Source organism: Lemur catta, chromosome 5 (genome assembly GCF_020740605.2).
Source record: "Lemur catta isolate mLemCat1 chromosome 5, mLemCat1.pri, whole genome shotgun sequence".
NCBI classification, from domain to species: Eukaryota; Metazoa; Chordata; class Mammalia; order Primates; family Lemuridae; genus Lemur; species Lemur catta.
Genome location: NC_059132.1, coordinates 90,099,595 through 90,115,400, shown reverse-complemented (window position 1 = coordinate 90,115,400; position 15,806 = coordinate 90,099,595). Strand labels below are relative to the sequence as shown.

General features: G+C 37.7%; 1 pseudogene; it reads right to left on the bottom strand.

Annotated features, from left to right (window-relative positions):
- Positions 1-13,353: 13,353 nt before the first annotated feature.
- On the bottom strand, positions 13,354-15,006 carry LOC123638821 (annotated as a pseudogene).
- Between the last annotated feature and the right edge of the window lie 800 nt (positions 15,007-15,806).

Genomic DNA, 15,806 nt, shown 5'->3' with positions numbered 1-15,806 from the left:
AACATTATTCTTCTTGTACATCTCCATCAGAGCTCTTGGGCAACCAGGTGCTTGGTCAATGAGCGGTACTATTTTAGAAGGAATCTCTTTTTCTGAGCAGTAGGTGTCAACAGTGGTTTTAAAATATTCATTACATTATTCTTTAAACATATGTGTTGTCCTCTAGGCTTTGTTGTTCCATTTCTAGAACTTGCTCAACACAGTGTTGCCACAAACTTTTTATTTGTAAAAAATGCAACATCTGTGATAGGCAAGGAAGTGAACTACAATAAAAGAAAATAAGCCTGTAATATTTTGCTGCAGAAAAAAATCAGGAAGCCAGATAGAATATTTCACTCCATAGATGAACAGTGGCAAAGCTTGTTATTTTCTTTGGGGAATAAACACCCAACTAATTCCTAATCTACTTTCACCATCATATTTCCTGAGGTATTTTAACAACAAATCAAAAACTGTCAGAAACTAGAATTGAGGAGAATAGAAATACTTGAACAAGAAAAAGAAATTGAGGATATAACACAAGCAACATTAAAAAATAAAGAAAAATCACAAAACCATTAACAATCATAATAGCAGAGCTGCAGTTTAAGAATGCAAAAGATAAAAAGTCATTCCCCAAATGAAATGTTTATGAGAGGGGATTGGACATAACAGCAAGTATGTAGATTTCAACCATGGATGCAAATCAGAATTATTTTGATGCTTCATAAAAATGTATCAAGGCATAACCCCTGGTGATTTGGACTGAGTAAATTACACTGATGCCATAGAATATGGGTTAGAAAGCTATAACCATATCCAAGTGCCTTCTGTTTTGTCAATAAAGTTTTATTTGAACATAGTCACTTCCAAATGTTTATGTATTATCTCTGGCTCTTGTCACACTACGATAGTAGAGTTGACTAGTTGTGACTAAGATTTTATGGCCTATATGGCCAAAAATATTTTCTATCTGGACCTTTACAGAAAAAAATTGCTTATCCCATCACAGAACATGTGCTCAATGAGTCAGATAAGTAGTGTTTCATGAGAAATCCTCACTGTATCAGACCAAGAGAGAATACAACAGAAAGTCTAAGAATGTATTCTGTACTCACATATTGCATAGTTTATTTGATGATAAAAATATGCATCTATAATAACTTACTTTAGGAGCTAATAACAAATGTTCATGTTTTCTAGACACAGAGTCTCAGACAGGGATTTGAGTACCAGTGATATATTGAGGGAGTGTTTTTAACAAAAAATATAATTAGAAAGGGAAAAGAGAAGGGGTCAAGCACAGACATAAACTCTGATGAGGTCTAGCCATGTCCAGAGCAGAAGATGGAGCCTCTGAAATATAAATATTACCTCAAAGTTTTGCCCCCTTGAAGCGTAGGTACCCATATGCCAGTTGTTCACAGACAGAGACTGACCCAGAACGGGTAGGTAGATGCATTAAATCCCAACAAAAATGGTTTCTGCTGGCTGAATCAATTACCTAGAAAAGAGGGCAGCTGTGAGCCATTAGCTGGCAGCATTTAACAATACCTGGAGGGTGGATCATCAGGCTGCTAACAGGAGGTCTGCATGGAAAATCAATAGCATCTACTACAGTATCTTACTCAAATAACAGTCTACTAAGTCTCTCCTGAATTACAGTCTTGATCAGTACCAACTGATGCAGCCAGAATGATCTTTCTAAAACATAAACCTTAGCAACTATTTGATTAAAACTCTTTGAGAGTCCTTTAAGAGACCTCTAAATCATCCATGGTCTGGCCAATCTTAAGCCTCATTATTCATTTCTGTTTCCAGAAACAGATTTCTGATTCCTCCTACCTACTAATCTTAATCTTATTTTCTTTACTAATAGAGTATCAAAATATTTGAAATTTTCTAAAAATGTTATGTTGTCTTACTCCTCTGCATCTTTGCCCATGATGAAACCTGTATCTAATGTCAATATGTTGAGATTTGTATTAATGAGTTCAGTGCCCCTCCCACCCTCATGTAACTACACCAACACAGGGACAGCTCAGATCTAAGATATTAAATTCCAAATGGCTTATTTAAAGGGAGTATGGTAGATTGGTGGGCGGAAGCCACAATATTTTGCAATTCCATCGATCAAGAGTTGGAGTCTGTCTATGTCAAAATCTCTTCAACCTCATCTAGCCTTATGACTTTCTTAGGTCAGTAGAGCAGTAGAAAACTTGATGTAAGTGGAGATTTAAAGTGCTGTGTATTAAGCCTATATGTCATGTTCCTCTTGGAACTCTGAAGCTACCATGTGAATAAGTCTCAGCAGGGCTACTGTAGGATGAAAGAGTACATAGAAAGAGGACCCCATTGGTTGCAGACGTCCCAGCCATCATAATCCAGGTGGTCACAGCAGACTCCCAACTCAACTGCAGTTGCATGAGAAAGCCCAGCTTATATCATTCATGCCTGAACTTCCCAGTGAACCCAGCCAAAATTGCTGACCTACAGAATTAAGACACTAAATTTTGTGGCAGTTACTCCTGTGTTGACAGTTGTCCAATTGAGGATGCTGTATTCCTTGTATCAGGCCCTATCATGTATAACTAAAAGATTGAGAAGGTCTTTGGGCCAGAGAGAAAAAGAATTTAGGGTGGAAAATTAGGAGAAATGTATTTAGAGATTAAATGAGTGAGTCGCATTGTCTCCTGTGAGCAGGTTTGATTTGTCTTCTCATGAGGTAGAGGCCTGAGGGATGTTAAAGTGACACTGCCAGGTAGGAGGGAGCAACCACACAAAGTTCCAGGAATAGCCCAAGAGCAGCACACAGTACACATGTCAGTAGTTTTCCCATGGGCCATAGCAAGCCTGGGACATTAATCAGAAACATGAATTGGTTTTTCAGTCACTAGAGAGGCCGCCCAGTAAAGAAAGAGAACCCTGGAAAACTAAGGCTGCTGGGTGAACAATTTGTAAGATTTGGAAGATAGAGAAAGTGTGTTTTTAAATTTTTTTTATGCCAGCAGTTGCTCAGGTCATCCAGCAGGATAACTATAGGTAGCCTGAAGGTCTCTACAGTAAAGCCAGAAGCAGAAACCATGCTAAGGGAGTTGAAGACAGAACCTATAAACAATTGCAAGGATGAAAACCAATCCGAATCCAGGCACATACTAAATCCTGGACTCCTCCCACCTCCCCATCAGTCCCTGCTGTGACTGCAGCCAGAATTGTCAAGGCCAATGATCAGGTCCCAGAAGGCAGCAGAGACCAAAAAACATGAATAGGATATGCCACCCAGACACTCGGGTCCTCCTCTCCCTGTCTTCTCACCGAGTCTATCAGAGGGCCTCTTAGGATGAGTCATCCAGGAAAGGCAAAGAAAAAGAAATGTGGGAAGGGAAAGGACTGAGAGAGGGAGCTGTCACCAGTGGATGAGGTAATAAATCCATAAATTCACAAATCCTTTACTCAAGAAAGAGAAAAAAATAAAATAGAAATTACTAGACTAACTGAAGGTAATACTGTTATGTGTTCCACTATGTGGAAAATATGAAGAGTTCCCAATCAAGTAAATATGGGCAGTTATATAATAAAGTCAGTTTTACTTTCGTACATACCTGATTTGTAACTAGGAAGTTATGTCCTTTATATGGAAAATACTCTTTGTTTCTCTCTGAATATAATTTCTTAATGGTCCTTACAAAATGTAATCATAGTACTCATCACATTGTTTGGTGAATCAATTTGTTTCTGGCAATAAACTGTAAGTTCATTGTAAGCAAGGGACTATGTATTTTATCTCTGCATTCTCATTTTCTGCTGTGGCATTTGACACAGTGGGCACCCAATAAATATTTTGCTAACTGATTGAATTAGTAGATAAGCAAACATGAAACACCTAGAAAATTTTAGTTAAATATTAAGTCCAGCTTTCCATAGTGCTGTGAATAACCCAAGGCTAAGGGCATTTAAAACAAAGATCATTATCAAAATTTTTCTAGGAAGTCCAACAAAAATAACAGAAACAACTCAAATAAAATGTATTGCCACTTCCTGATACTGTGCTAAATCCTTTACCTATATTATTTCGTTTAATCCTCATAAAAAAAACCATTGGAGTTAGATGTAATCTTTATCTCTGTTTTCAGGTAAGATAACTAAGCTTGGAGTGACAGAGTCAAGGGCTGGGATTATTACGCAAGAGGTTTGACTCCAAAATGTGTGCATCTATTTTCAGCTAAAACCTATTTTCAACACTGTTCCATTTGTTTTTCATTCTTAAAATCTCTCTGCCTCTACTCAGTTGAATAAAGACACTGAAATTCCATCAATCCTATCAATCTCATCTGACTCTTAAGAAATCATACCAAATGTCAGAGCTCTTCCAAAAGAGACCTTTGAGTTTATTTGTTCCAATTAATCTAGTTTACACAAGAAAAAATGAATAATTTAAGAATAGAAGGCTTCTCTTAGCTCTATGAAACTTTACAAGAAACAAGGCAGGTAACCATCATACCTGTCATATTATAGGCATTGGGTGTTTACTATATGAATTAATTTGCTTATAATCATCAGATAAATGAAGGTACTTTAGAATTAAGTGGAAGGATGATGGGATAGGAAAATAACTCTTCCTTCTTTGGTTTGCATAATCTGAAATGTTGAACTTGATCAATTTGCTTCCAATGACCAACATCAAGAACTTTAGTTGCAATAACTTTCATAAAATCTATCCCTGCCGATGCTACAGTAATGCAAGAATAATATTTCTTTTATCTTGTTTACACTTGCAAGGTAAAAGAGATAAAAATCATCAGAAGATCTCAGCAATTCACATAAATTTATGTCTTCTTAAATGTCTTTCCCTGAGACATAACAAAAGCACAGGGCATCATGCTGTATTTTATTGACATTGTAAATAATGGTTTTTCTTTAAGATTCCTGTCTTCATGATTTCCTTTCCCCTGTTTCTTTCCACAAGCTTCAGGAAAAATCTAAGAATATATAGAGCCAAATATTTCTTCCTCCCACCCCCTGCACTATGCAATCTGTCTTCAGTGTTCTCATACAAAACTCTCTGTGTTAGACTGTGAACAGAGATGACAGCCTAAAAAAAAAAAAAAAAAAAGAAAGAAAGAAAGAAAGAAAAAAAAAGCCTAAATGTATCTAAATCAAGAATTTATAAAACTATTGCAAATAGTGTTTCAAATGACCATTATTGGATAATACGAGATCCTGGTACATGAAGTTTGAGGCAACATACAGATATTCACATATTATATATGTCTTCAAATATGTATACTCTTCCTTTAGTTATGACAGTGATGAACTCTGAATGATGCCCAAGTACAGAAAGATGCTTTTAGATCTCGACGACTGAAGGCAAGGTACCTTAGTCACTTGCTATAGTGATTACTATGATACTTGTCATTGCCTATATATTTTAATACAGCCAGGGGATGTAAGAACATGAAATAGTTTCTATGTCATGCTAGAACTGAAGTTTCACATGTGCACAAACTGTTGTTTAGCTTATCCATGTATTCCAGGCACCTAGAATGAAGCTGACATGTAACAGGTGTTAAATGAATGAATGGATAAATACGTGATGAGCTAGATTCTGGCTATTTTTAGTAGTACTGCTTAGTGTTAGAAATTCTTTTCTGCTTGAGTTTTTCAGTTATTTGCTTTTTTGTTTATTCTTTCACAAACATAACAGAGATCCGTTTGAAATATCTATTAAAGGTGCATTGTGTAAGTTTTAAGAGGAGCAGGGCAGACATTTGGAGGAACTTTGTAGCACAGGAGAGAAGGCTGAACAGCTATCAAGGTATACTTCTAGATAGAATGAAAATCAGACTGTGCTCCGGGTCTGGTCTTGCTTTCTCTTGCTTTTCATTTTTTCCCATAGTCTTAACCTTTCACATTGCACAGTCTTCTCTAAGAAGGATGAATTCTCTGTCATTTTTAGACAACCAGAGACACTTAAAACAAAAATGATTGACTCTTTATCCTTTTTTATTCCAAGAATGCATTCTTACTTGTATTATTATTGCCCATTATCCTTAACATATTCAGCTCTAGAATTTCAGTTATGAATCTCACAGTGTATATTTTTAAAATTCAAATAACTGATACCTGGATCAAATCTCCCACTTTTGTATTAAAGCATTAAGGATGTTAGCTGAGGTCTCTTCTCAAACATCATATAATATACAGATTATATGTACATTTATATGTATATATGTGCATATAACACTTTAGGAAAAAGCATGATGTTTTCTTTTCAAAAGGATACTTGGGGTTTTATTCATCAATACAGATCCCATCACTTTCAAGACAGGTTAATTGTATTATTTCTCATTTAAAATTTAAAATGGAATCACCCATTAAGGAGGGAAATTTTTTCCTTCAAATGAAATAAAATTTACATAAAAATATACTTGAAGAGATTGTAAAGAGTAAAACTGTAAATGAAAACATCACCTCCCTTTAATATTAAAGATTAGGTTGACATGCTAGGGAGCATTGATCTTAAGTTTGAATAAATTATTGAAACTTGATGAACAATTTGACTGGAAACAATATGTGTGTGGAAAATTGTACAATGCAAAAAGCTAGTATCTATTTTTTACTGGTTTGGGATTTATTTGGCACTTTTTATCACATATATTTTTGCATTATTACCGACTGCAACAAGTCAGAGGGATACAATGCTTCGTGCAGGGTGATGATGCTGTGTGACAGCAGTCATAAATAACAGAAGTGAAAGCATACTTTAGACTTCTGAATAAAATGCCTATCTGCTGATTCAGAGTAAGCATCAAAGCTCTGCTTTGAGAAATCCCATCTTTGAACTACTCCATTTGGGGTAGAGTAAATAGAGACTGGCCTTGTCTAGGTTCAATACTCAAATAAAAGTTAACATAGACATGGAATCATGCACACATTTCTACATCAAGTTATGCCATATAATCCTCTAATCTTTCTTCCTTTTCACCAACGCACCACGAGTTAAAAGTTGTTTTGTTGTCACAAACTCATCATAGTTATGGAATGCAAAATAATAAAAAAGAAACTATATTAGGTGAGCTAAAGCTTTTTTCGAAAAACACAGTAAATAAAAATAAACACCAAAACATTAAACTTTCTTTGTCAATAATTCAGACAGGCTAAGATAGTATTCTAACATTCTCTGCATGTTTCTATATGAATTTATTTGATAATTACCTGTTTGTGGAAAGTTTTGGAAGGAACTATAGTTTCAAAATTATATAACTAATTTTGTCCATAGTCCTAATTCTTCTATATTAAGTATTATATTTCAATTTTTGTCACTTCTTGAAGTTGGAATTTTCAAACTTCTCTTATGTACACGAGAACCTACTGAATTCCAGACCAGTGTATCCAACTACTCATTAAGCATCCACAAACTTAGATGCCTGAAAGGAACCCCAGATTCATTTACATGTCCGGGTTCATTAACTTCTTCATCAAACTAACGTTAGCTCTCTCACCTGTTCAGATAATGAAGCAAAAATCGAGAAGGGTGGAGTCATTCCTTGCCAATTCGTTTTCCTTTATAGCCCCACATTTAATTTCACACCAAATCTTTACAATTTCACTTCTGTATTTAAGCATCATCTCCATTCTCACTACTTGTATCCAAGCTACCATCACATTTTTTTCCTGTATAGCAAGCAACATCCTCCTACATGCCTATGTTTCTTTTGCCCTTTTCATTCTATTTTATCTATTACAGCTAGAGTTATTTTTATTCAAAATGACAATCTGAACATGTCACCTCACTGTGTAAAAATATTAAGCTGATATCAATGATTTTAGAATATAGACCAAAAATTTTAATATTTTAACATAGAAGGTTCTGCATGATATGGTATAACTGTTCCATACATTAAATTAGGTCTCCTTGCTATACACTACCATAATGTTCCAGTTTTCCTTAATGAAACATATGGAAGTTTATACACACATACTTGTGTGATTATTTGTCTCTTGTCTCGCACACTTAAGACTTGAAGGCAGAGAGCTTGCAATTCTGACTCAACCTGAATTCTCCAATCTAGCCCAGTTGGTTCTGGAACTCCTGATCTCAAGCGATCCTTCCGCCTCGGCCTCCCTGAGTGCTAGGATTACAGGCGTGAGCCACCTCGAGCGGCCCCAATTGGCTCTGAAGGAATAAATGAATTATAAGAAAACAGAGGAAAAAATTACCAGGCTATGTATAAAGGCAAAAAATAAAAACAATGGTATAGCAATTGTTAATTTCAACAGTCTTAACTAACAGAAAATGAATAAAATATTTTATTTGATAATTTAAAAAGGTAACTTGGTGATGAGAAATACATTTATTCGTTTATCCTTGAACTCAACATACATTCCCTGAGGGTGTATATAGTGTTACAGAAACCCAGTTGCTAACATAGAACTTGCCCACTAATGTAGTAGATAAACTTATACGTTTATAATTGAAGTGAAAGATATTTTAATACAGAAATTTGGAAGAGACACTGAAAGCACAAATGAGAATCAGGGAAGACTGCACAGGTATTTGGGAAATGTTTAAGAATTCGACCATAGAAGTTTCACTTTTCCCACTTCATACTGAATGAAAAAATTTATGACCATTTGATATAGAGAATGATATATATTCATAGAGGAATGATTAAATAAAGTATGCTCTGATCCTAGTAAGAAACGCTTTGTAACCACTAGACAAAGAAAGGTAGATGGGTAGTACTGACCTGGAAATATATCAATGACATTTTGTTCAATGAACAAAAGATTGTTGCAAAATAAAATATATTGTGTGTATGTATGCATAAATCTCGTGAAGGCACAGCAAATTGTCTAAAGGGTATACATTGCATACACCATAGTGCTAATAATAGTTAACTCTGGGGAAAAGATTTACATAGCAAATGAAATGTCTAAAAAGAAGCTTCCAATTTTTACATGCATATATTATTTTGTTTGAATTTTAGCATATGTAGTCTTTTTGCTTTTGCAATTGTAAAATAATTGCTTAGAAAATGTTAAAGTTTCTTGCCCATTAGGTTAGAAATAGAGAGAAGAGTAGAAACATCTGTAGATTTGACCCTTGTCCCCATTTACTCTCTACTGTCCTATGGCTCTCTCTTTATGTGTCCAGTGGAGTAGAAGAAAAAACTTCTTGCACTTTCAGAAAGACCATGGCTTTGAATATCATATTAGGTTGTTTAAACTCAGTAGAAATGGAAAACATTAAATAATTTTCCATAGGAAAGTAATATTTACCTGAACCATAATACATTAACCCAAAGGTCATTAAAAGGCCACATAAAAATTTTTACAATACATTTCTATCCTGGAAATTGAAATATATAATGAAATTTGATAACCAAAGACTAATCTTAAATGTTCCAAAATTAATTTATATAAGGTTTGGTTTCTACTTAGAGAGTAAAAGATGATTACTAGGGGACAAATATGGATTCAGTAAGAGGAAGCCATTTAATTTATTCATTAAATAAATTCAGTTAATTCATTTCTATATTTTTAAACTGTAACAAACCTGTAAGATAATGCACATATTTTAGGACTATAGCACAATAAAAGTTTAAAAATGTAAACAGCTTTGTATCATAGAGATTAAGATAAAGAAAAAAAATTGTGATATAAGTGCTGCATTAGATAAACAGGAAGAACTACAGTGTGTGTGTGTGTGTATACAAGAGTAAGGGACTAAATTTTACTTTGGCCAAGAGAGTCTATTTGTCTAACTCTCTATCTATCTATGTAACAAACTCTGCAGTGAACTCAAAAAAAGTTATTAAACATGTTATTTAAGTATGTTCAATGAAATTAAGTCTAGTAATAAAAATTTGTATGGGGAATAGGGTAGTCATGTGAAATTAATGGATTTGAATATATGTACATGCATTTGATTAATAAATTTAAAATTTAAATTAAAATAGAAACATTCGTACATGATAAAAATGTAGAAATATTAAATTTTGAGAAGAAATTTTTAAAAAGATGAAAAATGGGAAATATTCAGTAGAAAACTTGCTTATCTTGGAATATATATCTATAAAATATAAATTCTGTCTTGAAATACTAAACTACTAAGGTAATCCCAAGTATAGATTTAGAATCTGAAAAAAAATTAACTAGAGAGAAGTAAATTTTAATTAAGTATGATAGTCTTTGAATTGACAATGCAGTAAAGACCTAGATGATTCTAAAAAATAAGACATCAAAAATCTATGATAAGGATGTCAGAGGTTATATTTGATATAATTATTAATAATTTTATAGCTGTATCAAAACTATGTAAAAGCTCTGCAAATTGTAGAAGTGAAAAATTATTTTCACAGGAACAAATAAAGGACTCAAATGTGAACTAATTTAATTATGCTCAAAACAACTATTTTAATTAAATTTTCAGAATTAAATTGGAATTATTAGTTCTATTGTTAATAACAACTTGCTTTATTGGCCGGGCATAGTGGCTTATGGCTGTAATCCTAGAACTCTGGGAGGCCAAGGTGGGAGGATCGCTTGAGGTCAGGAGTTTGAAACTAGCCTGAGCAAGAGCGATACTCCATCTCTACTAAATATAGAAAGAAATTAGCCGGGCGTGGTGATGCATGCCTGTAATCACAGGTTCTCAGGAGGCTGAGGCAGAAGGATCACTTGAGCCCAGGAGTTTGAGGTTGCTGTGAGCTAGGTTGACTCCATGGCACTCTAGCCTGGGCAACAGAGCGAGACTGTCTCAAAGAAAACCCCCCAAAACCCTTACTTTATTATATAATTCATTCTTATAAAACGGTGATACATATATATATATATATATATATATATATATATAATGGGGAATGGGGTATATATACATATATATATATATATATATACACACACAGAGTCATGCTCTGCATAACAACATTTCAGTCAATGACCGACTGCGTATACAGTGGTGGTCCTGTGAGATTACATTAGAAATGAAAGTTGCATTGCCTAGAGATGTCTTAGCCATTGGAATGTTGTAATGCAATGTATTACTCATGTGTTTATGGTGACACTGATGTAAACTAACCTACTGTGCTGACAGTTGTATAAAAAGTATAGCACATACAAATATGTACAGTACATAATACTTGACAACAATAATAAATGACTATGCTACTGGTTTATATAGTTACTATACTATATTTTCTATTGTTATTTTAGAGTATATTTTATTTATTAAAAAAATGTTAACTATTAAACAGTCTCATGCAGATCTTTCAGGAGTTATTACAGAAAAGGGCATTACTGTCATAGGAGACAATAGCTCCACGCATGCTCTTGCACCTGTGGACCTTCCAGGGGGACAAGACGTGGAGGGGGAAAACAGTGACATCGATGATCCTGACCCTGTGTTGGCCTGGGATACTGTGTGTATTTGTATCTTAGTTTTTAACAAACAAGTTTAAAAAGAAAATAAAAATTTATAAATATAGAAAAAAGCTTATAGAGTAAGAAATAAAATATTTTTGTACAGCTGTGCAATATGTTTGCATTTTAAGTTAAATGTTATTCAAAAGAATCAAAAAGTTAAAAAAAATCACAGTTATAAAGAAGTTGCATTAAGCTCAGGTTACTTTATTATTGAAGAAAGAAATTTGTTTTATAAATTTATTGTAGCCTATTTTTACAGTGTGTATTAAGTATACAGTAGTGTACAGTAATGTTCTAGGCCCTTTCCTTCACTCACCACTCACTGACTCACCCAGAGCAACTTCCAGTCTTGCAAGCTCCATTCACGGTAAGTGCCCTATAGAGGTGTACCATTTTTTAAGCTCTTATTGTACCTTTTCTATATTTAGCTTTAGATACATAAATACTTACCATTGGGTTATAATTGTGCATAGGATTCAGTACAGTAATGTGCTATACAGGTTGGTAGCCTTGGAGCAATAGGCTATACTATATAGCCTAGGGGTATAGTAGGCTATACCATCTAGGTTTATATAAATACATTCTATAATGTTCACACAATGACCAAATTGCCTAGCAACACACTTCTCAGAACATAGCGCTGTTGGTAAGCAGAGCATGACTGTACCTATATATGCATAAATTTATAAGGTAATGTATTTACCAAATATTGATAATATAATTTCACATTTCTAATAAGAAAACTATGAACTCTAATACTACTTGTTTTCACCTTCCCCTTTCATTTGTTTTTACCTTCAAGCTAATAGCTGAATTTACTCTCTTAACTTTTTTTTTCTTTGAAGATTAAAGGCATGCCTAGCTTTGTACTGCAGCTGCCTGGACGGCTGACAGCCCATTAAACTAAAGTCACACTAGCTGTACATTTTAACGCCTTCATTCCAAAGTGCAATCAAAATGACTTTTTTTTATATGTAAGAGTGGTGTCTTTCTGAAATATTTTGAGATGGATACATAACAGTTTCATAAAACTCTCTTGGCCTTTTGCATTTTTACAAAACATTGAAGTCAACTAAACTGATTAAATTTGGTTTCTAAGTTGGGACTTCTGAAGGGATTTTAGTGCATATGGAACATTTAATTCTGGTTTATTATTAACTCTAAAATAATTTGGGGGGTATATAATACAGTAATTGAATAATCCTGCATTGACTATGGGATTGCCCAGTGATGGATGAAAGCACCCACATCAGAAAGGTAACAAATTTAAAAAATAATAAGTAAACAAAAACCTGGAAATGGGGGTGGAGGGGCCCAGATGATGGGCTAGAAGCAGCCGGCACACACTGCTCCCATGGAAAGGATCAAAAGTAGCAAGTAGATATTCATCTTCAGATGGATGTCTAAGAGAGCGTGCTGGGATTCAACAGAGAAGTGATGAGAGGCACCAAAAGCAAAGTAGAGGGAAGTGGGGCAACCCTCTCAACCAGATCGGAGGTAGCCATGGGAGGCGCCTGCACGTGGGGAAGGGGCAGGTGAGAGACTCTGGAGCTCTACAGTCCCCCCACGGATTTAGAAACCTGAGCTATGAGAGGGCCCCTCCACTCCTGTGGGCCTCTGGACCAACACAGGGAGCAGTTGAGAGACTGCGTGATGGCATTGCTCTGGAGAGCAGGCACAGTGGGGCCCTGTGGGCTTCTGAGCCCTGGGCGCTGTAGCAGGCACCATTCTGAGAGCCCAGCCCCAGAGCGCTGCATCTTCCTGAGGGCCAGGTCCATAGGTGCTGCCTCCTCATCACGGCTGCCAGGGCAGGGGGGGAGTTGGGAGGCTAGGTGTGCGCCAGGGAACAAGTTCCACTGAGCCACTGATGCCACCACTGCCACTGCTGATGCAAGGGAACCCAGGCAAAAGTAAATGTCCATGGCCACCCACCCTCACTGCTGCCACCTAGGGAGCCCTACCCCATCCCTCCCCTGCTGCTGCTGCTGCCACTGGGGAACCCAGCGAGAGCAAACCCCCATGGCCACCTGCCCCTGCTGGTGTCGTGCAGGGGGCCCTGCCCTGACACTGCTGCTGTTGCTGTTGCTGAGGGACCCAGGCAGGAGCAAACCCCCACAACCACCTGCCCTTTGTGCCACCACTCAGGGGGATATGCCTTGCTACTACCACTGCTGCAGGACCCAGGATCCAGCAAACCTTCACCACCAACCACCTTTGCTGTCGCCACAGAGAGGGATGTGCCCAGCCCCAACCTGAGCTCTCAGCAGCAGACTGACGACCAGCTTGTACCTTCACATAAACATCCCCAGCACCTGCTGGAAGTGTGACAATAGGGATCATCTGACCCTCAGCACTGGGATCCACTGCCAGAGCCATCAGCACAGATTTGGTCTTGGGAACCTCAATGGCAGCAGGAGGGGCTCTAATGTTGGCCTCTGTCTCCTCCTTGACGATGGCCATGCCAGGTAATGGTGGGGCACCAGGGGCTCCTGGGGGCAGAGTCCCAGGCTGGCCAGCTGTTGCAACAGTAGCACCCCACTCAATAATGATAAGGTTGTAGTCCTCAGTGGTGCTACCTAGGAAGACCTTGAAGGTTGGTGGCTGGCTGTCGGTCGTGAGATCCTGGTTGAGGCATTCCAGGCTGACTCGTGGTACCTTGTGCATGAGGTCACTCACCTTGCCATCACCTTAGTGGGTCTACTTCATTGCTGACACATAGAGCTCTGCACTTGAGCAGGGATCATCAAACCCCAAAGCCATAGCCTTCCTGCACATCCATGGGCTGGCCACCGCCAGAGCCTTGCTTGCTCTGGGTCCCTGGGGCTCTCTGAGGGGCTGTGTGCACAGGTCCCATCAAGTTGGTGCCAGAACACTCTGCCATGGTCTTGCCAAAGGCCTCAGCACTCTTGGTGCAGGCGTTGAGGTCTCACTGAAACTTCATCTCACTGTGTGGTTCCATGGAATCCATGATCATCTTGCGAGCTCAGTGCAGCTGGAAGTAGATCAACTTCTTAGAAAGCAGTAAGCCTGTGTTGCTGTCACTCTCCAGAGCTCAAGAGGCAAAGTGCAGGATGTGCTCTTGGTGCTTCTGGATCTTGGTCATGTTCCAGTACTGCTGCACCAGGTGCTCTTGCTGCCCCTATCATGTTCTGGGCACCACTGACCAGCACACAACCCCACTTGTTCGATTCCTTCATTATCTGCAGGATGGCCATCTTGACATCCACCTGTACCTGCTTCTGTATGTCAGGTACCTGGCAGCTCAATCTGTGAACCTCCTTTGTGCTCTTCTGCAAGGTTGCATGTTTGTCTCCGAGACACTTCACCAGTGAGGCCAGGAGATTTCACTGGTTCCCCACTGCATCCTCTAAAAACTAGTAGTGGTGGTCCTTGTGGGTATTAACCTGGCAGTCTCAGCAGGTAAGGGTGTTGCAGCTCTCACAGAACAGCACAAGGGGTTTATGCTTATTCATATTGCAATAGAGAATATGCTCACCATCCTTGAGATTTGGCCGTCCCAGTGGAATGCACGGTGTGGTCCTTGGTGTACTACACTCCCTGGTGCACCTCCATGCAAGAGGAATAGGGAGATGCCGGAGAGTAGCAGTGTTAATAGGCCCATAGTGCATCTGCCCATCCCCTGACTGAGCGCTCTTTCAAGAGTAGGAATCAAGCACACCACCCAGGGGCCTGGGAACTTAGTCCATCACCCCTGGGGCCTGAACACCCTCCCAGGGCACTGAGTTTTCACTGAACCAGGTTGCCAGCAACAACGCAGTGGGTAACTACTGGTATGAGCTGAAAGGCAGTGTGCATCTCCCTCTGTACACTGAGGAACAGACTTCCCAGCAGAGGACGGTAGATATATTGCAAAGCTATCTGCTTCAAGCTGAGGGATGAGGTTCCATACGAGAAGGAACCAGAATAAGAACACTGGCAATATGGAAAAAAACAGGTTCTTTTAACACTCCCAGAGGATCACACTAGGTCTTCAGCAATGGATTCCGACCAAAAGGAAACCTTTAAAATATCAGGCATGGAATTCAAAATATGGATCACAAGTAAGCTCAATGGGATAGGATAAGAAAGTCAGAAACCAACCCAAAGAAACAAAAAATAGTAGTTGAGGACATGAAAGAAAAAGTCCCAGAGGAGAGAGGGTGGGAGGAAGGTGTGGGATAAAAAATTGTCTATGGGTTACAATGAACACTATTCAGATGACAGGTACATTAAATGCCTAAACTTCTTCACTGTGTAATATAGCCACATAACAGAAACCATTTGTACCCCCTAAATATACTTAAATAAAAAATAACACCATCACCAACAAAAAAAAAGACATGGAAATGACCTAACCTAGTCACATTATGCCACCACAACTGTCATTCCTAATTCATGGC